Source organism: Canis lupus, chromosome 3 (assembly GCF_048164855.1).
Source record: "Canis lupus baileyi chromosome 3, mCanLup2.hap1, whole genome shotgun sequence".
Lineage (NCBI taxonomy): Eukaryota > Metazoa > Chordata > Mammalia > Carnivora > Canidae > Canis > Canis lupus.
This window is the reverse complement of record NC_132840.1, coordinates 14,600,615-14,626,631: the sequence shown is the minus strand read 5'-3', so window position 1 is coordinate 14,626,631 and position 26,017 is coordinate 14,600,615. Positions and strand designations below refer to the sequence as shown.

The 26,017-nt window shown below is 37.0% G+C and overlaps 1 long non-coding RNA gene across 1 annotated transcript; it reads right to left on the bottom strand.

Annotated features, from left to right (window-relative positions):
• Positions 1-3,868: 3,868 nt before the first annotated feature.
• LOC140624496 (uncharacterized) lies at positions 3,869-26,017 on the bottom strand. Its single transcript, XR_012023961.1, has 4 exons — positions 25,895-26,017; positions 22,086-22,181; positions 20,273-20,416; positions 3,869-5,279 (listed from the first exon to the last, which is right to left on the bottom strand). It is a non-coding gene; the product is annotated as an uncharacterized lncRNA (long non-coding RNA).

Here is a 26,017-nt window from a genome sequence, read left to right as displayed (position 1 = left end):
GTCCCTAGATTAGGAATTATAATGATACCTCATACAGTTATTGTGATGTTTAGAGTTTGGCACAATGCCTGGTACATAGTAAGTGTTCAATAAATTTTGCTGGTTTTTGTTTTCACTAATTCTAAGATACTTGTTAGCAATGGCAACTGTTTTAATCAGCAACTTTTTCTCTCAGTGATACATCCAAATGTTCACCCAGCACTCAACAATATCATAGATTGAAGAAACTGTAGTATTACAAGCTCACAGTGCCCATCAATATGGGAGGGCAATATAAATTTGTTGAATTAACTATCATTGGTATACATGCATGTTCCAGTGATGTTCCACTTTATGGAAAAATGTAGTTTTATTGACCTACATGGAAACCAGTAAAAGTCACTTCTTGTTTATGACCCTAGATGGTCAGATTAAAAATCGCATTATAAAGTTATCCTCATTTGCATTGAATGTCCTTTACTTGTAACATTTAATTAATATTGTAACTCATCAAAGGTGCTGAATAATAATATATGCCACTCTCTGATTTGGCCAATCTCAAAGGAGCATACATTTATTCAGATTCCCCATACCAGAGAGATTAAGGCCTGAAGACGCTGCATCAGAACCTACAGCTATCTTTGTTTATTTTTCCCCAGGCTGCTAATTATGTTCCCAAAATATGATTAGCTGAAGTAATTTGTATGCAAAGCTTATTCTGTCATACAATGTCTTTCCATCTTTGTCATGTGGATACTCCTATAACTTAACAATAACCTATTATCAGGAAAGATAACCTAACAATAACCCATTATCAGGAAAGATGATGTGTGCACATGAGAGAACAATGAATGGAATGTTGATTCAAAATGTGTCAGTAAACTTAGAAACAATGTTTTTAAAAAATTAAGTATCTCTCAGTCAAAAGAATGTTCAGTGAGTGGCTTCTAATAATAGTCCTTGAGTTGGGCTGTACAGTGGAATCACCCAGGGATCATTTTAAAATAGAACAATGGCCTCATCTTATACCAGTCAAATCAGAATATCTGAAGGAGTAGCTCTGCTTGTGGTATACTCTAGAAGTTGCCCTAGTGATTCTAATATTTAGCCAAGGTTGAGAACCAAGAGCTAAATTAGTAGGAATGGTCCTTTCAGAGATGAGGTTGAGAAGTACCAAATACCTGTAATATGGCTTAGTTTCTATACTAAAGTTTCTTCTACCTGTGGGTTCAGGGGGTGAGGGAGACAGACTGGACCATTGTTAACTGGCATGATTGTCTAATCTATTCAAGTAGCAGGAGTCAACTTTGGATTTAGAACTTGTGTCAACTATTGAAAGCAATGAACTCTTAAAGTTTCCCAAGAAAATAGTATAAGAAGACGTTTTTGGTGATAACCCTTTATGTCTTCACATTCTCAATAATTTTTTATACAAAAGCTAACAAATAATAAACATCACACATTGTTAGATATTTAAAATACAATAAGTCTTTGGCTCATAATTATCTGATGGTCTGGTTCTTCCTGGGAAATCTTCCATTATTAGAATGAATAAAAAGCAAAACTCACACCTATCATTGGTGTGATTGCAGTTGAGAAAGCAGAGATGGAGAGAGCTTGGAGAACCTGAGGAAGCAGGATTGAAAATTATGTAACAGGGACCACAGATGGGTTGTGGGGAACCACATGGCACCCAGGGGGCTAAAGAGAAGTGGTTGCTGGTTTGCTTACTCTGCTTTTAAACCATCTGGATGGGATGCCTGGGTAGCTCAGCGGTTGAGCATCCGCCTTGAGCTCAAGGCATGATCCTGGAGTCCCGGGATCAAGTCCCAGATCGGGCTCCCCACAGGGAATCTGGTTCTCCCTCTGCCTATGTCTTTGCCTCTCTCTCTCTGTGTCTCTCATGAATAAATAAGTAAAATCTTAAAAAATAAATAAACCATCTGGAAGTTTGCTGTTTTTTGGTCACTCACTTCATTATCTTTAACTATAGCTACAAAGATTGCCACGGGAAATTTCATTTTATGAGTTTAGGACAACAGAAAACTTAAGTAAGATGCATATCTCGTATATTTTATGAAATGTCAGAAACATGACTAAGAACAAAAGCTGATCGATCCCCTCACTTCTGCAGGTGGCAATGAAATCCCAGTCATGGTATTTACCTCATACTATTTGATAGAATGTAGTAGGAAAAGGGGAAAAGGAATCATTACATATATTTAATAACAGCCACGCTATATGGAACAAATCATATATACTCAGTATGATTTGCTCTTAGTAAATGGATAGTAACAAATACAAATGTTTACTGCTTTTGATGGTTCAGAAAGAGGGACCTTTCTTTTAATGGCACAGGGTCAGTACTGGCTCTTTATAGCAGACGTGCTCCTATGTTCAATTAATTGGTTAATTAATATATCAGCTCAGAACAGAGGAAATCTGGGGGAAATTGTTGATTTGACATGACCTCATTTCTGCCTGTTTTGTCTCCTGTGGTCCAGCCTCTTCTACTTCGGAGAGAGAGCTTTTTTCCCATTTCTGGAATCTGGGCTGGCCTTATGATTTGAGTTGACCAATAGAAGTCAAAGGAGGTATCGGTGTGCCAGTTGCAATCCTACCACTCAAGAAGGCTTGCTTGCTCGTATTCTCTCTCAGAATCATCTGGCCTCCTTTGAAAGAGGCTGAACTGGCCAGCAGGTGTATGAGAAACTATAGAGAAGAGAAGTGTGAAGAGAGAGCCCCTTAGAAGGTGAGATGCCAGCTGACCTGCAGCCACTCTCAACAGGTGAGAGAGCCCAGTGAGTAGACTAGGGAAGCAGGAACAAAGTATTGTTATTTTAAATCAGTAAGTTTGGGGGTGGCTCCTGTGCAGGAGCAGAACTGTGGTATAAAAAGTGTGACCTAGGAATGGGACGCAACCCTAGCAAGAATCTAAAATACGCAGCATTGGGAAGAAGGAAAACATTAGCCAGAGCTGCGTTGGGGGGAACCCCAAGAAACTCTGCTGCAAAGGCTTGGGAACCAGTGAGAAAAATTTTTAGATGCTGGAAAAATGGTAACCTGCAGTTTATCAGTAAAACTGCCACTTGCACTGACTAGTAAGTAGAAACTGTATCTCATGAGTTTTGGGCCATGGCGAGGTGTTTTTTAGATGGACAATGAAAATGTGATGAGATACAGCAGGAGTGGGAGGAGCTGGTGGTCCCTGAGTCTAAGGACCACAGGTTTATAGTGTGGAATTCCAGCATGTGTCAGTGCAGCCCCCTTGCTACGTGAGGACGGTCTCGGGGAGCACACGGACCCCGTTGATTTGATTTCAGCACTTCATCAATCGAGGCTGCCAACCCTGAGATTGAGGAAATCATTTCCTTTCACACTCTGATCTTTTGATAATGATCCATAAAAACCGCCACATTTATTTGATGTGCTTTTAAAAAATTTCATGTGCATTTCTCACTCCCTCTGCTTTGGTCTTGCAAATTATTTTCACAATTTTATCAATTTATCTCATAGGTTTGGTTGGCTTATTTGTTTTACAGAGTTTGTTACTCAATGTTTTTGTTGTTGCTGCCTTGCTTATTTTTATTTTCCTTATTTACTAAGTGATCTAAATTGTTTGGGCATCTAAATACATCTTCTCAAGCAATCCTTCATCTGCAGAATTACCCATGGCACTCATCTGGTTCTCAAGAAATTTTAAAGAAAATGTGGATGTAATTTTTATTTCATGTTCAATCAGCATTTTTACACAAGTATCACAGAAGTCCAGTTAACATCTCCCAAAGATGGGCAAAAATATCAATTTAGGCTAGAGATGGGGAAAAAGAATGTAAATCTTCAAAGCCATTCTTTTTAGTATTTTTACCATTTTTATTTAGTTCTGTTATCCATAGGTGTTCTATATTAGAGAACTGATTTCTTTGGGGCATCGTTATCTCTATAATTAATCTCTGTACTTCCATCTCTATAATAGCTTTTCAAGTTTTTAAAAATTAAATACATGTAACAAATATCCAAATATTTATGTGGATAAGGTATATATGAAATCCTACCCAAAACTACAATTATTTTTTATTTCCCTAACACCATGTCAGTGCTTCTGAGAATGATAGATTCATGTTTAAGTGGATGAATTTCATTCTGTACACACTCACTACATCTATTCAAGATCCATAACTTTTTTTGAATATCTTTCAGGAAACAAAGATTTGCCTTGATGATTTTTGTTTCAAATTTGTATCTATTTGAAGGATTATGTTTAAATCATAGTAGCATTGTCCACATTCAGTTTTTGTTTGCTGATATAAAGCAGATAATCTGAGCTGATAAGATATTTCACTCTCACTGTGGAAGTGCTAGAGAAGCCCAAAATGTCATCTACAGATACATATTTTCATACAATATTTGTTTTGCATGCTTCTAATGACAGAAAAATACCCCATCATCTATAGTAGTGCATCCCTTGCTTAGAGTGGTACCTGACACGTAGTATATGCTCCTTAAATAGAGCTGAATGAATGATTAAGGAGGAACATCTACTCCCCAAGAGTGGATGAAAGGAAGAGGAAGAACATGTAATGAATGTCATTAAGAATGAAGTGGAAAAAAAAAAAAATAAAACGAATGAGGTGGCAATGACAGAAGGGTCCTGGGGAGCCGAGGGGTAGCTGGGGCACTGGCCATCGGGGATCCTCACTGCCAATCTTGGATTCTTTACAATCCCTGACCTCAAATCAGTCCCTTCCCTCCTCAGAGGCCAGTTTCCTCATCTGTCTCATGAAGGCCAAACTTTAACATGCAAATATTCTATTATTTGTGGTATAATACACCTTACAAATGTGATTCTTTTCGGGATATTTTTGTGTAAGTCTAGCAAACTTCTTTGATTTCTTTTTTCTATTTATTTGCTTTGCTAGTGTGGAGTCTTTCTTTTATCTGAAAGTTCTGCTCTGGCGGTAGTGTTCTTGCTAACATAAATATCAGTTATTGATGCCCGGAAGAAATCTTATAGATGATCCTTTCCTATTTACTCTTTTTTTTTTTATAAACATAGGAATGAAACTGATACATAACATGAATTGTCTAAGTTTCACATTGAATTGGTGATAAGGGCAAGAGTCTTGGTTTTCTGATTTGCTGCAAAGAGAGAGCTCTTTCTACTCGTCGATTGCACCAGTTCAACAGAGCTTAGTTTGTTATTTAGGATTTAATTCACATCTTGCTTTCTTCTCATTGCTTGCTTTTGTTTTCTTACTACATGAACAGATAGAAGTCGTCTTCAATTAGCAATTACCAACCTAGAAGAAAGAATAAAAACACATGTGAGGTTATAATTGGTAAACAAACAAAACCAACTTCTTTATAAAGAATAATGCAGCATTCACAGAGAAGATAGTCCCACTGATAAAATTTTAGCATCTGTACTTTAACTACCATCCAAGTGATTTTGAAACGTTCTTAGTGTAGCCACAACAAATTCCTAAATCTTAAATTTGGGGCATCTTACTTTTGAGAATCAGAGACAAAATGTAAATAAATAGAATTTTTTTCACCTTCGTCCAACCACATGAATTTCCCTATGCTGTAGTAATAATAGGATCTGAATCAAAGAAACACATCTATTCCTTTTATTAATTTCATTATACTGTACATTTTTCCCTGGGACTGGAAGCGGATGGCTGTTTCAACATTTAAAATGTTTACCAATGGCAGTTATTTTCATGAATTCACATCTCAACACCATGGGGAATGTTACTTTAGTCTCTAATCGTGAGCTGAATCTGTCAAAAAAAATGATGAGCAGCAGTTGGTAGCAAACATTATTTGCCACACTTGGTGGATCCTTCTATATGCTGCTCTCTGATTGCAAGTGGGGATTCACACAATTCTTGGGGCCAGAAAAAATAACTCAAGTAGAATACCTAACCAGAACTCTCCAACATCTGGGCATCATTTAAAAAGCCATCTTATTGTCCAGCCAGCAGTGATACTGTTAGCACTGGAACAGTTCATTGGTAAGGGACAACTAAAATATCAGGTGTTTTACTCCTGCAGATAAGTTAGGCTTAAAATAAACACTGTGTTTTATTCTTAAATGAAACACATGCCCTGCATTTCTGTTAAACCTCTGTCCAATAGTAAGCTGTTTAATAAAACAACTGATCAATTTGATTAAAAGTGGCTCAGATTAGCATTGCTGTTGTCACACAAAATAAAACATAAGGGTGATTACCAGGTCATAAACATTTGACTTTGGTTATAAATCCAAGCACTAAATATGTTGCAGTCACCTGTAATCCTGGGTCACACATCTCTTTCATCATTTCCTCCCCTGTGGTTTTAGCAAGCATCATTCTTTTTGTTCTTGCAACTCCTGTAGCAATGACACTTCAGTACTTCACCTCATAATTATGTGGCTGCATTGTTTGCAAAATAGGGTAGCACCTGAAAGAATCTTGCTAATTCTCTAATCTCATCTCCTTACCTAACTGAAAGTGACCCGAGGCTGCTGAGTGATTTTTACAATATCTATATTAAGTACCTAATGTAGAGCAGAATTGAAATTAGACTCTTAATGTACTGGTGTCTAATCCAGGAATTTGCTATTGTTACGTTGTGGTACGCTTGCCTCTCCAACCAGTCTGCAATGTCTCTTTGTACCATACACAGGAAGGTTAACTGGAAAAAACCTGCAGGTAGGGCAGGCATTTAATAAATACTTTAGTCTGCTTTTCTTGTGCCCTAGAGTATGTTAAGGTTGGAGACAATAGCTGGAAAAGACTACATCGTAAATTTTATACTTGTTATAAAATTCTCTTGTGACCCACCAGATTTTTAAATAATTAAAATATCTAGAACATAGGGTCATCTTTTGTAATGTTTAACATGACTCATCACAGAGATTCCAAAGTCTATATATTCAAATATGAAGTAGTACTTGATAAAGAGAGACTATTTGGATTATCCTGCTTTAGCAAATTATCATTTAAAAAACTTTTCTCTGTTCACTGAAAACTTTATAAGGACAATTATTGCTGCTGGATATCCACATTTCCAATCAAAGCATTCAGGGATCTTTGGGAAAATGCTAATTATAGAACTAGAGCAGAAAATAGACAAGGTGAGCCTGGTATATCTTGTAGTGCCAAAAAGTAACGAAATTGTGCAAACAAGCAAACAAAAACCTACACTGAATGTCCAAGCAACACGAAATCCAACTGAAGGAATTCCCAGTGGCTAAAGATGGGATGATTTGAGCAATAAAAGAAATAAAGTAGTATTGGATTATAACACAAAGTATAAAATAAGTATAACATCCATAAGTCCATACTGATATTCATAAATGATATTCATAAAGTAAATAAATGAATGGAAGATGAGAGATAAATCTGCCCTGCAGAAAAATTCTAAATATTTTATATAGATAGTCTGCCCCTGAAGAATTGAAGCATAAATCCCTCTCCTTAAACATGGGCTGTACCAGTGACTTCCTTCTAATGAGCACAGTATGGAAAAGGAAAAAAAAAATAGAGCAGGTTTATTGTGGAGAAACCCAACAAACACTTCCTCGGTCTGGTGATGAAGGTTAACAACAACAGTAATAGGTCACATTGATTTATGTACCCTTGATATGATGTGATAAAAATGACACTTTACCCCTGTGTTCTTCCTCCCCAAAACCCATAACCCTAGGCTAATGATAAGAAACATATCAGAACAATCCCAGTAGAGGTACATTTTTCAAAATCCTTGACCCCTACTCTGCACTGTTAAAGTTACCAAAAACAGAAAAAGACTGAGGAACTATCACAAATAAGGGTAGCCTGAAGAGATGAGATTACTAAATGTGATGCATTGTCATGAATAGGATCCAGGAACAGAAAAAGCACAAAAAGGAAAAAGTAAGAAAATCTGAATAAAGCATGGGCTTAAGCTAATAGTAATGTACCAATATCATCATCTAAATGAAATTAATAAATGCACCATGCTAATGTAAAATATTAATAGTAGGGGAAACTGGGCTTAGGGTTTATGACAACACTATACTGTGTTCACAGATTTTTCTCTAAATCTAAAACTTTTTCTAAAATAAAAAGATGATTTTAAATAAATTGGCAAAAAAAATAAAATAAAATAAAATAAAATAAAATAAAATAAAATAAAATAAAATAAAATAAATTGGCAAAATACTTGAACACGAGTTACAAAATACGTAACTTGCTGTTAAGTACATGAAAAGATGCTCAACCTCACTAGTCATTAGGGATATGCAATTTAATGCCACAGTGAAATACCACTGCACTTGACAATACCAAAGGATGGTGAGTATTTGTTGCAGCTGGAACTGCACCGTGTTGCTGGATAGGATGAAAAATTATTTAAGAAAATAGTTTGAAGATTTCTTCAAGAATTAAACATAGATTTTGCCTGCAACCCAGCAATTCAAGTCCCAGATATTTATTCTAATGAATGAAAACATGTCACACAGAGACATGAACACAAGTGTTCACAGCAGGCTTTATAAGAGCCCATAAGAGCCCAGTCTTGTAAATTAGTAAGTTTCTTATATACAAATTGTGTTCAATAACAAAATGATTATTACATGATTTTCTAATAATTTTGCCAAATGTCTCCAGAATATCAAAATAAATGTTATATAGACACAAAGATGGCAATTCCATGTTTTATGTAGGTTTATCATGTATTCATTTGTTTAAGGATAACCAACATACTTTAAAATAATTTCTCCTTACACATTCCCACTCCAATTCTGATCATCTGATCATTCTCAACAACAATGAAATGACTGCCTTCAAATCACAAAAAGATTCTTTTTCAATGTGCTTTTCAGCTCTAGGTAGTTTAAGTCAGACCTACTTCAAAGACAACTGCTTGTGATTTTTCCTTTCTGTGGGATATCTGGCTGACTTTCTAAGTCACAAAATACTCTGCACTAATGGAAAATAGCTAGATGTGTAGCTGTGTTTTTTTGTTTTTGTTTTTGTTTTTTACTTATCTCCTCATGAGTTAGATCCAGTCTTGTTTTTTGTTTCCTTCAATATTATACTCTGAACCAAAATGTAAAATTAATATATTGCATTTAGGTTTTAATGATATATTTACAATTGCAGTTGTTTCTATAGAATAGTAGCCATTTATATAAAAAGCAAAAGTACATAATTATTCAGATATTTTGATTTTGTTAAGGCATCTAAGTAATGATTCTTTCATACCTCAAACCTAAATTAGTTGACTTCAAGATCTATATTTTCAGTAAAACAGAATTACTATTTCAAACCCACTCAGTGACCAATTTTTAACTTAATAAAATGTTCTGTTGAGTTTATTTCTGTCATTTATTTGAAAACACTCAGGTAGCCACTGACAAAAGTAAATGATGAGGCATCTCTATATTTTTCTACTGACACTAATATTTCAGTGGCTAATATTTTGCCTCTGATTTAAGATTCTGGTTATTGGCAATGAAGATAATCCATGATACCTGCTTCTTATAGAAAACTGTTCCTAGAAGATATATTACTTTATTATTGAGATATTATTTATTGCATATTTCAAACTTTAAATTGTTTGGAGACAAGAATTACTTTTTAAAATATTCTTTAGGTTCAAATTCTCCCACCTTATCCTGCAAAGTAGTGTGAGTAAATCACTCCTCAGCAGCATAGCAAAGAGAAAACGAAGGTCAGAAGGGACGTATTCAAGTTATTTGCTGGGATACTTGGAGACTCTGCCACAGTTAAGAGGCAGTCACACACGTGAGGACAGTTTTTAAATGAGCAGCTTTCTTACCAACGTAATTTGCAGAATTGGGAGGGCAGAGTTTGTGCAGGAACAATAATGTAGTCTCTAAATGTCAGTGCTGAAGCAGAGAAAAGCGTGTGAGTCCACATTCATATTCACACCTTCCTTTCCCCCCCAAATCAGGGACTAGCGCCACTCTCCTTCCATCTGAGCAAGCTATTCATCTAGGATGTGTTTTCAATACTTAACTATTTTCTCTGAGCCTAGTTAGTCACCAGGCAATGCCAATTTAACCTCCAAATATCTCTAGGAAACCATACACGGATAGACTGTCATCCATCTCCTAGTTCATATTGCACATTACCACAAACATCTCTGAATTTCCTGCCCTGGAGGCATAATTGTCTTCTTATAATGGAAACCAGATCATCTGATCCACCTACTTCAAACAGCACTGACTGCTCACTTGCTCAAAGATAAAGAACACTTTTTATCAAGATCTGTGCAGACTTTTGTGCTTTGCCCATAATATCAGTCTTAGTCTCCCCCTTTTCTGTTTTCACCAGGCACACAGGGCTTCTCTCAGTTACATGTCTAGGCCTTGCTCCCTCCTGCCACAGGGCCTTTGCACAAACTGATCCTCCACCTGAAATGCCCTTGTCACTCAAACACCTTTCACATACCCATATCTGTACAGATGTCAGTTCTTCAGAGAAGTGACTCACAGTTCCCTAGAGCAGATGAGAGGTTCTGTTTACATATCCTTTATAAAACCAAAATACATTTTTCATTGCTATCCATTTAATAATGCATCGAACACATGGATATTTGGCTCAACATTTTGTTCTGAACACTAAATATAGTGAAGCAAATATTTTTCAGTGGATGAACAAATATTGATAAAGTGCCTACTTTGTTCCTGGCCAGTGATCTGGCTCTTATGGAAGTAACAGCAAGGTCTGGAGAGACAGATTGTTAATATATAATAAATAAATGTCAGGAAGTGTGTAGGAATACTATGTTATTAGTTCTATGGATAAAAAGGAAGCATATTACAACAGAGGGGATAGAGTGACAGGGGGATGTGCTGTAGTTTTATGTCCTCTGGTCAGAGACCGTGTCTTTGAGGATGAGGCATTGGAGAAGAGAATTAAGTTAACTGAGATGCAAGACACTCTGATTCCTGGCTGCATCTTGTTGGGTCTTGAGGCATCTTGTGCTAGAACTTTGAATTTTATTCTGAGTGAGATGAGAAGTTATCGGAGAGTTATGAGCAGGGTGTGATGTGGTCTGACTCAGTAAATAAAGTGCTGTGTCCTGAATAAATAATAAAGCCTCACTTTGGTTCTGTGGAGTATAGACTTTATTATGGAAAAGGTAGAAGCACATAGATTAGTTACCAGGTTACGACAAATGTGCAGAAGAGAGATGTTCAGAGTCTGGGTATGTTTTAAAGGGAGAGCTTTCAGGATATGCTGGAGAAGCAGATAGGATTGGTAAAAGAGAAGGGATCAAGATGACCCCAAGATTTTAGTCTGAACGACTCTAGAAGCATTGCCACTTCCTGAGAGAGGAGAGCTAGGAAGCAGGGAGGTAGGTTTGAGGTGGGTAGGTTTGGAGGGAGAATCAAAAATTAGTCATTGTTTTAAGAAAACCCAGTTTTCTTTATGGGTGAAAGGAGCTCAACATAGCAAATAACTTACAGCATTAGAAACTCATGAACCAGAAGTCATGCTCAAGGGATTTTACATTGCAATATTGACATTATGCTCTGAAGAAATTATGAAATATTTATATAGTGGTAATTAATTTTTAAGTCTTTTTTTTTGGAATTAGCTTATAAGGCCAATACAGGGCCTGATACGAATTCCTCTAGATGATGTAAAGCCTCTGGTTTTAAGTAACAAACACAATGTTTAATTCACTAACTGTGGCTATGTTGACTTATTGTAACTAGATGATGTTTTGTTGAGTGTAACACCATGCTATACCTTACTAAATCATCATGATAATTCCATTGTGACACTGATAATCTATGAGGGAAGAGATAAAGAGTTTACATGTAGACAGGTTGAATTTGAAATACTTGAAGATATACTAACAGATATTTCCAATTATAACCCTCTTAATGTATGAGCAAGCAGAGGCCTGTTTCAGTCTGGCCTGTAAATTTTTAAAAATCACTTAAATATTTATAAGCATAGGCATGCCCTCATATGTCTTTGGGGTTTGAATTCATAATATTGTTGTAATTGGGAAAAACTCGGGCTGAGAAATAAATTTAAATTTATCTACAGTCAATATTGCGCCTGCTACCTTGCAGAAGTTAATAACATATTTACAAAAAACAAAAACAAAAACAAAAACAAAACACTTCATCAACTCAAGAGGTTGATTTTTCCCAAATAGATCCACCAAGGATGAGCTCATAATTCAGTATTATAAAAGAGAAAAAGTCATATTAGTAATAATTGTCAGGAAGAATATATATAATCAGAACACAAGAATTACAGATTGTGGAACTATTGGAAACAAAGTATATATAAATGTCTAAGAGTGGTTCAAAACACAAGAAAGGAACTGTACAAAACCGAAGACGAAGATAAAATCTTGACAGAAGCTGGAGCAGAAAGGTATCTGCTTATCTCTAAAGGTACAGGATAATAATTACACTAGACTGTTTTTCAGAAACTATGAGAGCAAGAAGAGAGTAGAGTGAAATATTTTAACTGTTGAAAGAAAAACAAAACACATCAACCTAGAATTCTATATCCAGTGAAATCACCCTTCAAGAGTGAGAGATAAAAAACTTCCTTAGGCAAACTAAAACAGAGAATGCAATGCCATCAAACATGCCCTACAAGAAATGCTGAAAGAAAGGAGAAATGCATATCTGCAAAAAGAAAGGGAAAGAATTGGAAAAAGAATGATGTAAAACAAGTTCTAGTCATATTCTTAATTGGTCTAATAGATCAGTATGGACAAGTGACATGAATGCCAGCAATCTTATGGAGCATGGGAGGAGGAATGGGGAATAATCCTTTATAAGATATCTGCACTACCCATGAAACAGTATAGTGTTATTTGAGACTGTTCTTAAATTAGTTTTAAATGTATATTATGAACTTTAGGGCAACCACTAAAAGGATGTTTAAAAGATAAAGAACATTCAAAAAGATGAACTTCAATCTCATTGTTAGTGTATAGAAATGCCACTGACTTCTGGGCATTGATTTTTTTATCCTGTCACACTGCCAATTGCTGTATGAGGTCTAGCAATCTTGGGGTGGAGTCCTTTGGGTTTGTGTACAGAATCATGTCATCTGCAAAGAGGGAGACTTTGACTTCTTCTTTGCCAATTTGAATGCCTTTAATGTCTTTTTGTTGTCTGATTGCTGAGGCCAGGACTTCCAGTACTATGTTGAATAGCAGTGGTGAGAGTGGACATCCCTGTCTTGTTCCTGATCTTAGGGGAAAAGCTCCCAGTGCTTCCCCATTGAGAATGATATTTGCTGTGGGCTTTTCGTAGATGGCTTTTAAGATGTTGAGGAATGTTCCCTCTATCCCTACCCTCTGAAGAGTTTTGATCAGGAATGGATGCTGTATTTTGTCAAATGCTTTCTCTGCATCTATTGAGAGGATCATATGGTTCTTGTTTTTCCTCTTGCTGATATGATGAATCACATTGATTGTTTTACGAGTGTTGAACCAGCCTTGCATACCGGGGATAAATACTACTTGGTCATGGTGAATAATCTTCTTAATGTATCGTTGTATCCTATTGGCTAGTATCTTGTTGAGAATTTTTGCATCCATGTTCATCAGAGATATTGGGCTATAATTCCTCCTTTTGGTTGGGTCTTTGTCTGGTTTTGGAATTAAGGTGATGCTGGCCTCATAGAATGAGTTTGGAAGTACTCCATCTCTTTCTATCTTTCCGAATAGCTTTAGTAGAATAGATATGGTTTCTTCTTTAAACGTTTGATAGAATTCCCCAGGGAAGCCATCTGGCCCTGGACTTTTGTGTCTCGGGAGGTTTTTGATGACTGCTTCAGTTTCCTCCCTGGTTAATGGCCTGTTGAGGTTTTCTATTTCTTCCAGTTCCAGTTTTGGTAGTTTGTGGTTTTCCAGAAATGCATCCATTTCTTCTAGATTGCCTAATTTATTGGCATATAACTGCTCATAATATGTTTTTAAAATCATTTGTATTTCCTTGGTGTTGGTAGTGATCTCTCCTTTCTCATTCATGATTTTATTAATTTGAGTCTTCTCTTTTTTTTTTTAATAAGGCTGGCTAATGGTTTATCTATCTTATTAATTCTTTCAAAGAAACAACTCCTGGTTTTGTTGATCTGTTCCACAGTTTTTCTGGTCTCTATTTCATTGAGTTCTGTTAGAATCTTTATTAACTCTCTTCTTCTGCTGGGTGCTGGATCTATTTGCTGTTTTTTCTCTAGCTCCTTTAGGTGTAAGGTTACCTTTTGTATTTGAGTTCTTAAGGAGTCAATCCCATTTACAATTGTACCCAAAAGCATAAAATACCTGGGAATAAACCTAACCAAAGAGGTAAAGGATCTATACCTTAAAAACTACAGAACACGTCTGAAAGCAATTGAGGAAAACACAAAGAGATGGAAAAATATTGCGTGCTCACGGATTGGAAGAAATGTCAATGCTACCCAGGGCAATTTACACAAAATTTAATGCAATCCTTATCAAAATACCATGGTTTGGGGATCCCTGGGTGGCTCAGCAGTTTGGCGCCTGCCTTTGGCCCAGGGCACGATCCTGGAGTCCCGGGATCGAGTCCCGTGTCGGGCTCCCGGCATGGAGCCTGCTTCTCCCTCCTCCTGTGTCTCTGCCTGTCTCTCTCTCTCTCTCTCTATGTCTATCATAAATAAATAAATAAATAAATAAATAAATAAATAAATAAATAAATAAATCTTTAAAAAAAATGCCATGGATTTTCTTCAGAGAGCTGGAAGAAATTATTTTAAGATTTGTGTGGAATCAGAAAAGACCCCAAATAGCCAGGGGAATTTTAAAAAAGAAAACCATAGCTGGGGGCATCACAATGCCAGATTTCAGGTTGTACTACAAAGCTCTGGTCATCAAGACAGTGTGGTACTGGCACAAAAACAGACACATAGATCAATGGAACAGAATAGAGAATCTAGAAGTGGACCCTCAACCTTATGGTCAGCTAATATTCGACAAAGCAGGAAAGACTATCCACTGGAAAAAAGACAGTCTCTTCAATAAATGGTGCTGAGAAAATTGGACAGCCACATGCAGAAGAATGAAACTAGACCACTCTCTTGCACCAGACACAAAGATTAACTCAAAATGGATGAAAGATATAAATGTGAGACAAGATTCCATCAAAATCCTAGAGGAGAACACAGGCAACACCCTTTTTGAACTTGGCCACAGCAACTTCTTGCAAGATACATCTATGAAGGCAAGAGAAACAGAAGCAAAAATGAACTATTGGGACTTCATCAAGATAAAAAGCTTCTGCACAGCAAAAGAAATAGTCAACAAAACTAAAAGACAACCTACAGAATGGGAGAAGATATTTGCAAATGACGTATCAGATAAAGGGCTAGTTTCCAAGATCTATAAAGAACTTATTAAATTCAACAGCAAAGAAACAAACAATCCAATCATGAAATGGGGAAAAGACATGAACAAACAGGAATTTCACCAAAGAAGACATAGACATGGCCAACAAGCACATGAGGAAATGCTCCCCATCACTTGCCATCAGAGAAATACAAATCAAAACCACAATGAGATACCACCTCACACCAGTGAAAATGGGGAAAATTAACAAGGCAGTAAACCACAAATATTGGAGAGGACGTGGAGAAAGGGGAACCCTCTTGCACTGTTGGTGGGAATGTGAACTGGTGCAGCCACTCTGGAAAACTGTGTGGAGGTTCCTCAAGAGTTAAAAATAGACCTGCCCTACGACCCAGCAATCGCACTGCTGGGGATTTACCCCAAAGATACAGATGCAGTGAAACGCCGGGACACCTGCACCCCGATGTTTCTAGCAGCAATGTCCACAATAGCCAAACTGTGGAAGGAGCCTCGGTGTCCATCGAAAGATGAATGGATAAAGAAGATGTGGCCTATGTGTACAATGGAATATTACTCAGCCATTAGAAACGACAAATACCCACCATTTGCTTCAACGTGGATGGAACTGAAGGGTATTAAGCTGAGTGAAATAAGTCAATCGGAGAAGGACAAATATTATACGGTCTCAATCATTTGGGGAATATAAAAAATAGTGAAAGAGAATAAAGGGGAAAGGAGAAAAAATGAGTGGGAAATATCAGAAAGGGAGACAGAACATGAGAGACTCAACTCTGGGAAACGAACTAGGGGTGGTGGAAGGGAGGTGGGCGGGGGTTGGGGGTGACTGGGTGACGGGCACTGAGGGGGGCACTTGAGAGGGTAAGCACTGGGTATTATTCTATACGTTGGCAAATTGAACACCAATAAAAAATAAATTTATTTAAAAAGAAAAGATGAACTTAGAAATGAAATTTCTAAATTTTTTAAAGTTCTAAAAAAAATTTTTTTAGTATAGTTGACAATGTTACACGGGTTTCTGGTGTACAGTATCGTGATGCAACCACTCTGTATTATGCTACACTCACCACAAGTAGCTACCATCTGTCACCATATGTCATTATTACAATACTGTATTGACTGTATTCCCTCTCCTGTACCTTCTATTTCCATGATTCATTCATTCCATAACTGGAAGTCTCTATTTCCCACTCCTCTCTACCCATTGTGCCCGTCCCTTCTACCCCTTACTTTCTGACACGCACCAGTTTGTTTTCTGTATTTATAGGTATGATATTGTCTTTTTTTTGTTTGTTTATTCATTTGATTTGTTTTCTGGATTCCATATATACCTGAAACCATATGGTATTTGTCTTTCTCTGACTTATTTTATGTAGTGTAATAGCTTCTAGTTCTATGAACATTGTCACAAACGGCAAGATCTCATTCTTTGTTATGGCTGCATAATATTTGAGGGTGTGTGTGTGTGTGTGTGTGTGTGTGTGACATCTCCTTTATCCATTCAGCTATGTATGGACACTTGGATAGCTATTGTAAATAATGCTGCATTGAATATAAGAAGGCACATATCTTTTTGAATTAGTGGGGATTTAAAAGATTTTTTACTTATTTATTCATGAGAGACACAGGGAGAGAGACCGAGACATATGCAGTGGAAGAAGAAGGCTCCCTGTGGGGAGCTCTATCCCAGGACCCCGGGATCACGGCCTGAGCCCACGGCAGATGCTCAACCACTGAGCGACCCAGGTGCCCCTGAGTGTTTTTGTTTTCCTTGAGTAAATATCCAGTAGTGGAATTTGAAAAAATATATTGTAAGCTAGCATTGAAATTAAAAATTAAATGGATGAGTTGAAAATAATTGATAAAAACAGAAATAGTGCTAGTCCTAAAAAGTCTGGAGAAATTATGCAAGTATAGTCTAGAGATTTAGAGAGTTGGAAAACATGAGTTGAAAAACAGAATATTGGCAATAGCAGTGTCCAGGCTTTATGCCTGAGGAATACTACACAACCTGTAGTTTAGTATGTGATGATATGTAGGTCACAAGAATGGTAACAGGTGGTTCTTGGGGGAACTTCTATATACAAAACAAGGCAAAAAGACAAGGTTAAGTGAGCTAAGCAGATCAGTGGAGGGTCATAAACAGAGCCTGGCACACTTTGATGATGCCGCAATTTGGACTGACCTAGGATAAAATCGCTGAATTGAAAATTATGATATGAACTTATAGTAGTAACTGCTCATTCACATATTTGGCAAAAATGGTGAAGTGCAAAATATTTGAAAAACATATGTAAGCCCATGTTACAGTAAAGTTTGGAAAAATAACACCTGTATCATGATGGCATTATGGTGAGTTCAGCTATATTATGTCTAAAGTATTTTAATCTCCCCATTCTAGGATTCCATGAGCAGGAATATAAGATTATTAAAATGAGCCATTCCTAATATAGATGAAGGCATAAGGATTTATCTTACGAATGAAGAAATTTTACTACATAAGTGATCACAAAGAGCAGACCAGAATAACATGAACATATCAATAGGAATATTGATTTTTATAGATTAATACTTTATTACCAGCATTAAATATTTTAAAGTGTTTTTCAAGGGCTTAAATTTGTATTAAGGGTATTAGTGCAGCTAATACTATTAAAGAGAGAAATGAAGTATGTGAAAATTTAAACATTCTGCTCCATTGTGCTGTGAGAGACAAGAGGTAAGATGAACCCATGCATTAACTGCATTCTCTGGACCCTTTTGCCACAATATGCTTCTGGTGGAGTTATGTTTGCTAATTTGTTATTGTTCACTTCCAAGTATATCTGATCATTGTTCACTTTTAATCATATCTGAAAATTTTGAAAAAAATTATATTTCTCTCAGTAGTATCAGGAACTTGAAACACACCCTAGAGGAAACTTTTAATTTAACTAGTTCATCCTTTCTATGTACAGCATTACATTTGTGCTTGGTGATTAAGGTGTGTGTTCACCTGACACATTGCTGATTTCAAACAGATGTTTTCTCTATCACATATTTACAAAGATACTCCTTTTTAAAAATCTCTGATTGTTTTAATGTAACCTCCATCATATAACAGACTCCCAGGAGATATTAATGGAAAAGATTAAGAAAAATGTTTTGTTTATAATTATTAAGTATTCTAGTGTGTGGGTATCTGAGTTCCATTACTGAGCTTCATGTTCCATTACAATAGATAAAAAATCTAATATATGGGTGAGGAATGTACACTATAAGTAGTAATGCACAGGGCATCTCTGAAATGCACAATCTATGAAAATACCCTTCCTAAAACCAAGTTGGAAGGACCCTGAAATCTAGAAGTAGTGTGTAACACAGCATGAAGGAAGATAGTAGATGGTGGGGCATGGCAGATTATTTGGGGGAAGAGATACATTTTGGCAAAATATTTTGTTCTGAAATTGCTTTTGACATTAAAAAGTGAGACTATACCACCAATTACTACTAGAGAAAATAGTGTGAACTTAAGACAGACTTTTTTACAATTTATTTAAATCTATAAATGCATGTAGGCCTTCTCAAAATAATCCCATCATTATAAATGACCAATTAAACTCACGTTCAAAGGATCGACTCAGGCCCATGGTTGACTCTAAAGTGAGTAGGCAATGATTTATTTTTTTTTTATTTTTTATTTATTTATATATTTTTTTGGCAATGATTTTTTTAAAATCTAGAACCACCTTGTACAAATTATTATTTTTTTTTCTTAATGGACTGGTCAAAACCAGTACAAAAGATGAGTCAATAAATAAAGACAAATACAATATTGTTAACAGATTTGGGTAAATATTTTAAAGGAATTAATAATCTATGTCCCTGTGAACATAGATAATCATTATTGACCACAGATTTATGTTAAATAAATAAATACAAGACATGTGGTTTTAATATGTACGACTCAATTAGTCAAATCAACTCATTGTAGCCTCTGAGTAAAAGAAAAGCAGGCCTGAGTAAAAGAAATCATGCTCCATGATATAAAAATTGTAAGAAAAGGGGAGTGGCCTAAGTCACATACCTTTGGTTTCATCGTGTTCTCTGCCTTCCTACCCACAGATTTATATTTAAATAGACGGTGGTAATTGTGGGAAGGAGTCACTAAACCCAGCAGTCTGCAAACCCCTGAGTAGGTCACAAACTTTGTTGTTTTTTTAACCTGTTCCTTAAGCTTGTCAACCCTAAAGAACAATTTGTAAAGGTTTCAATGGCATGGTAAGATAAAACTAACAGCCCTGTCATGAATTGGAAATCAATAAAGCATTAAAAATGCAAATACATTCTTGTTAATATGATATAATTGTGAAGAACTTTTAAGCATTCAATTACCATTTAACACAAAAGCCTGTAACGATTTAATTAGGAATCCTTCACCTAATTGAGGTCAAGATTGTTAGCAGTGGATGTCTAATTAGCTTGCTCAGAGCAGCTATCTTTTTTGAAAACTCCCTGGATAAAAATCCTTCCTTAAAAGATATCTGCTTCCCACCACCCTTCCAACACACACACACACACACACACACACACACACACACACACTGCATATAAAAGCTATTAGAATCCAAATAAAGTCTGTACCTGAGTAGTAGTAGTATAGCACCATCAAATTTCTGGGTTTGACAATATGTTATATCTATATATTATCACGGGTGAAGCTGTGTGATGGGTACTCAGGAACTCTCAGTAACCACCTTTGCAACTTTTGCATGTTACACAATTTCAAAATAGTTAACAATGCATCTAGATGTTTCAGAATTACTAGAGCATTTGGATGGGGTACTTTTCCTTCAGAGGTTATAGGGATTATTTAAGGTAATAATTGGTTCCATGAAATAAGGCCAAGTTTATAGGACATTTGATATATAGTTTAAGTAAATACCAGTTTAGTCTGTTCAAAATGAAGACTTCAAGTCACACAGGAGCACTTCAAAAAGTTGTTGGAGAAGATTTCCCTGACATTAGACTTCCCTCATTTGTTCTTGACTAGATCATGGGCTTTCAACATCCAGGTATAAAACCTCAACTGGAAATAAAATCCAAAATAAAGTCATCAAATTAATCTCCTATGCCTAAGGGAATAAATAGCCCATTTTATGTTCTTAAAGATTAAGTCTTTATAATTATTTTAATGGAAAATATATAAAAAGAAACAGTATTTTATAACAGGCAAACAAGAACCAAGACAGATTTATTGTTGTCAAGTCTCCAGTAGCAGCAATGACCAAATTATGTCCCATGAAGCTCCAATGCTGTTAGGTAGGTCAGAAAAAAAAAAGAGGGTAGTAGCCAAATAAATTATATAATTATTCATGTATAACAATGCTTCCATGTTTATAGATCTAAGAATTTTTTTTCTTTATACTCAGCACATACTGAGCAAAATTTGGCCTTGGAATTCTTTTCAAAATTTCCAATTAACTTTTAAAATCAGCATTCTACTGAACACCTGTTGGGAATGACTAGTACAGAGTCAAAGTATGCTTCCTAATTAAGTCTAGCATCAACATCCCACATTGAAAATGTGTATCACACCTTAGCTTGAGTTGGTCATTTTAAAAACAAGGAATTACTACTTCCTTTCATGACTCCAGGGTTTTTACAACTTTTATTAGTCACCTCACCTCACTTTGTTAAAAAAATAAATGGTCTTTAGAATTGTATCTTAAAAAAAAAACACAGATGAGGGGTGCCTGGGTGGCTCCGTCAGTTAAGTGTCTGCCTTCAGCTCAGGTCATGATCCAGGGTCCTGGGATCGAGCCCCTTGTATGTCCTCGGGCTCCCTCCTTAGCGGGGATGGGGGGATAGGAGAGGGAGTCTGCTTCTTCCTGTCCCTCTACCCCTCCCCTAGCTCATGCATGTGCTTGCTCTCTCTCTCTCAAATCTTTTTAAAAAGCACAGATGAAGCATCTATTTTTATCTTGGTTATAAATCACGAGCTTCCAGATCTGCATGACTAGCAGCATGCTTATCTGTCCAACATGAACGGTTTCCCTTGTGTGCTCAGCACCCTGGATCTGCACTGTCCCCTTTCAGTTCTTTGAACATGCCAAGTGCTTCCATGCCTCCAGGCTTCGCTGTTCCCTGCACCTAGACTTCTTGCCTCTAATCTATAGGGTACTGCTTTTTTTTTTAAATCATCTATTCATTCATAATTTAAATGTCACTTCAAATGATATTTGAAGATCTGAGACACTATGATACTATTTACTTTAAAAAGGGAAGTTCTCTTGATAGTCTATGGGGATTTTCACACTAGAGAAGAAAATTTGTGTGAAATCTTGCCAGTCTGGATATGCAGCTTGTGTCCAGTGAACATCCTGCACTCATCACTGCTACAGTGGAATTAGGTCATTGAGTCATCCCAGAGAAGTGGGTCATTGAGGGGAAGAGTTAATGTTGTCAAAGGGTCCTTATGTCCTCCTCTCTGGTCCTGTGTGCATAGGTGAAGAGCTCAGACTGGGGAAATGGATCAGCAGAACTGTGTTAAAAGCTGTAGTATTTGGGTATTCGCATCTAGATCATTACTTGTACAATCTGTTACATTAGAATTGTATGTCTTTTTTATTTTCGTATTTTACCCATTTTACACTCCCAATTACCAGCTCCTGCTTGAATGTATTGCAAGCTTTGCCAGTGGGCATTTTACCCATCCCATGCCTGTAGTGGTAACCACGTCCTTCTCTTATACCTACCTTTTCTAAGATTCCAGTTAGTGGCACTGCTTTCATACTTGTAAGGCCACAGAGTTGGGAAGAATGGTTTAAGAGAGGGAGAATGTTGGGATTTTGCTAAAGAAATAAAAATAAAATATCCTTGTGAATGAATTATGTTATTTATTCACCAAATACTTGTTAGTAGCTATTATCGCTGTTGAATGAAGCTATGCCAGGAGCTATGTGGGGAACTTTTAACAAACATAAATATTTAGCTCTGCTATCCTTTGGTAGAAAATTGTAGTCCCTTGATAAATCAGGTGATTTATCAACCAGTCCCACCTCTTGGCCTCTCCAACTGTTTTTCAAAACTCTCAATCAGCAGCAACTACATGGATCATATATTTTTAGACATAAAGATAAAAAGGAGCAGTACTCTGCATTACATGATATTTTTAAATAACATTTACCTATTGACCTTGCCATTTTTATGAATATATTTAAAATTAGTTTCTCCTTCTCTTCAACTTCATTTTTAACTTGACTGTAAACAGGCAATTGATAGAAAACTAAAGTATGAGTAAGAATGTAGAAATAAGACATTAGTCAAAATATAGAGCTATAGAAATCTACTTAGTAAATGAAAAAAAAAAAATGTTGCTCCGTACAAAACAGCCCTTAAAACTGCCTGAATGAGTTACTGAAAGGCTTGTTCACAGTCATAAAAATAGCATTTTTATACAATGCCAAAGTTACAGTAAGAAAAGAAGCAAATATCTTCCCAGCACATTCGAGACTGCCCCTTCTAAGTCAGCTGCTTTTTTGCTCAGCAATTATGTGGTAAACACTTTCCTTAGGGATTTTTCTGTTTCTTCCAATAAAGACGGTAGGTCTATTATGTAAAATGTGAACAGTGAACTAGAATCAGAAACAGGGAAGTAAAAGGCCTTTCTGTGCCATAAAAAAATCATTTAGTTTCAAATTAGAGTCATTCCAATGAATTTTGGCCTAAAACTGTCAACATAACTGATGTTACAATTGTAGATGCTTCTGACAAGAAGTGAGAAAAAATCAGGAGCCAGCTCTTTGGTTTTCTGAAGACAACCTTTTTGCACAGTTTGCCAATATTAGGTTAAAAACAAAACAAGAAAAAAAAAAAAACCTCATCCGTTTTAATTAAATTGATATTTTAGCAGATATTTATTTCTTTGCATTAACAAAATATGCCAAATACATTTTTAAAGAGGCAAATTGGTGATTTCTTCCACTACATTCATATGCCTTGTTGAAATGTTTTCTGATATTTCTACATGGTCTACTTCACTAAAAAAGCGAAGTAGAGACATATTATTTTATGTTATTAATATACCTTAAAAGTCACAAAATAGTGATTTTCAGAAGCAGTATATTTTCTTTTTATATTTTAATTTACATGGAATAATTGCTAATTTGATTTTTATGTTGTTCCAGCAACCAATTTTAGTGACTAGGTGGCTTATTCTTTTATCTACCCATTTTTCCTAAGTGTTTTGAAATAAGAGTAAAAAATGATACGATGATTTAACTGCATAACAACTTTATACTACTCCTTTTTTCCCCCCCTTTGGAAGTTTTTATCACTATATACCACTTTCCCAATTACATTTTAGAGAGTTAGAGGATGTTTGGCAAACCTTGACATTCTCTTTGTATCTCTTAATCAAAGACACATTCAAGTGGGTAGTAAGGCTAAAAGGACATAGTTGTCTGGGAAAGGCAGGAAGGTAAATAGCTTTCCCCAGACAACTGGGGAAGACAGTTATTACTGCCAGACCTTTCAAATGTTTCTTTGTATCTTGGTCCCTAAGAGCTGTTTCTCCTGAAGGCTGTATTTGGAGTGGAAAGGATGCAGAGATTGTTGACGACCACCATTCTTCTCAAAGGCAAAGGGCCTGCTTTCTTTCAGAGCACTCTAGGCGTTTCCATACCATATCTACCAGTCTGTAGCACAACTTGGCTGCAGTGTTTGCAGAACACAGCATGGCAGCCCTTAAGCAACTGCAGATAACTTAAAATTAAGAGGGAAGTAAGGAGAAGAGAGAGAAATGAATTGAGAGGAGCCACTCAAATGGCTAAAGTCTAAGAATTGGACGGGGTTGGGAGAGTCAGAGACAATCCCTGGTTCTAGTCACTACAGAATATTTTGAGAATGTGGGTGCCCAGTGTTCAATTTGAAGTTGTGTTGGTTTTTACCTTATGTGGCCCATTCTGCTTCCCCCAAATCCTAATTCTTCAAGTAAGACTATTACATACATAATTGATGTGAGGTCTAGTTGTATTGTAGTGATTGTGGGGAAATAGAGAAATTTTTCCAAGTTGGTGCCATGCGGAGTGGAAGCTAGTGTACCCAGGACAGTGAAATCCTCTAAACGTATCAGGCATGACTGGTGAGCCAGAGGTGACCAAGACAGTCATTGCCACTCAGGAAGTAGCACACATCTTGGGAAGCATTTTGGATATACATAAAGATTGGGTTTTATGTGTTAAGCCAGTTTTTCTGGCAGGAACGCACCAGCTGGCATTTAGATTACAGAGGAAGTGGTTAACAGAAGAGTGGTTTACATGATAAAACGGGGCCATCAAAATTGAGACGAGAGTCTCTGTGGTTGCTGGCAGCCCAGAATATAGAACAGAAGGGATTTGGATAGAAGCCTATTCTGAGGAATGGCGGCCAAGAAGCAGTGACTCACTCCATCATCTGGTGAAGACACTGATATGTCAGCAGAGTCTACTGTGAAAGAGAGGCAGAGATGGGGGTACAGGGAGAGGATGTGGGGTCCAGGGAGAGAGCTGCTGGGTCAGCTTTGTTGTCATGGCCCCCTCACAGTGCCTGGTAATTCACAGGGCTTTGCAGATCACCCTATTCACCCACACACACCTCCCATGCTCACAGTCCCTGCCAGGCCCTTCCAGCAGCCTTCCCATAGGGATGGCTCTACCATCCTTGCAGGGGCTGGATTGTGCGATGAGTGATGGAACTGGCCTCTTGGCATGAGGTCACCACTGCCCTTTCCTTGTATCAGGGCACCTCGTGCCTTCTCCTGCTGCTCTGCCTCCTTTCCATGGGGGGTGTCAGGAAGGCAGCAGTTAGAGAACATTCTTAGTGGCCCCTGGGCCTGAGGACTGGTGAAGCTTGTCCTGCCATCCTCCTAGGATTGCACTCTGACAGCTAGACATACTCATGCTGAGATGTGCCAGTTCCAGTATTTTCTCCTCTGCTCCAGGCATTGAAAGTCTGGCTTATCACCTGTCACTGACCTAAGGAATTGGGGTCACCCATGCTTTGGAGCATGTCTCAGAGCTTCTTCAAACCCCAGATAGCATCAGTGTAGGAAGATCTGGCTGGGGAAGGTGAGTCCCTGTGCAGCTCTATCTCCTCCACCAGGCAGTGGCCCTGCCATCTCAATTACAGGCTACAGTAACAAAATGGCACTGAGCCCCATTTCAAATCTGTGGACAGTTAAAATATGGAACACTTTGAAAGACACTATGTTTCTTGCCATTTTCAGAGTACTTAAACATATTGACGTAAATGTAATCCTGCCTCATCAGAATGGCTGGGCTTTAACCAACCTGGCTTCATGGAAATAACCATCTTGTTCCTATTTAATGTCCAGTGTAAAGTCTCCCAGACACAGTAATTGGAACATTTAATAAGAATAATGGTATCATAATTATTCTCGCTGGGAATTGTGGTCTTCAACTAGAAATGCAGTTTTACTTTACAGCATTTTCTTAATTGCAAGATCTGATTTTTGCTTGTAGGCCCCCCATGGGCAATGGAACATTCTCTTGTATCTGCTACTTACCTGACTACTGGGAACTTTTGTCCTCTCCCCTGTCCCAAGGGGATGAGGGAGCAAGCACTATTGCATTTCTTTCTTAGCCAGTAGTACCTGGCCTATATCTTGTATTCAAATATCATTCTTTCT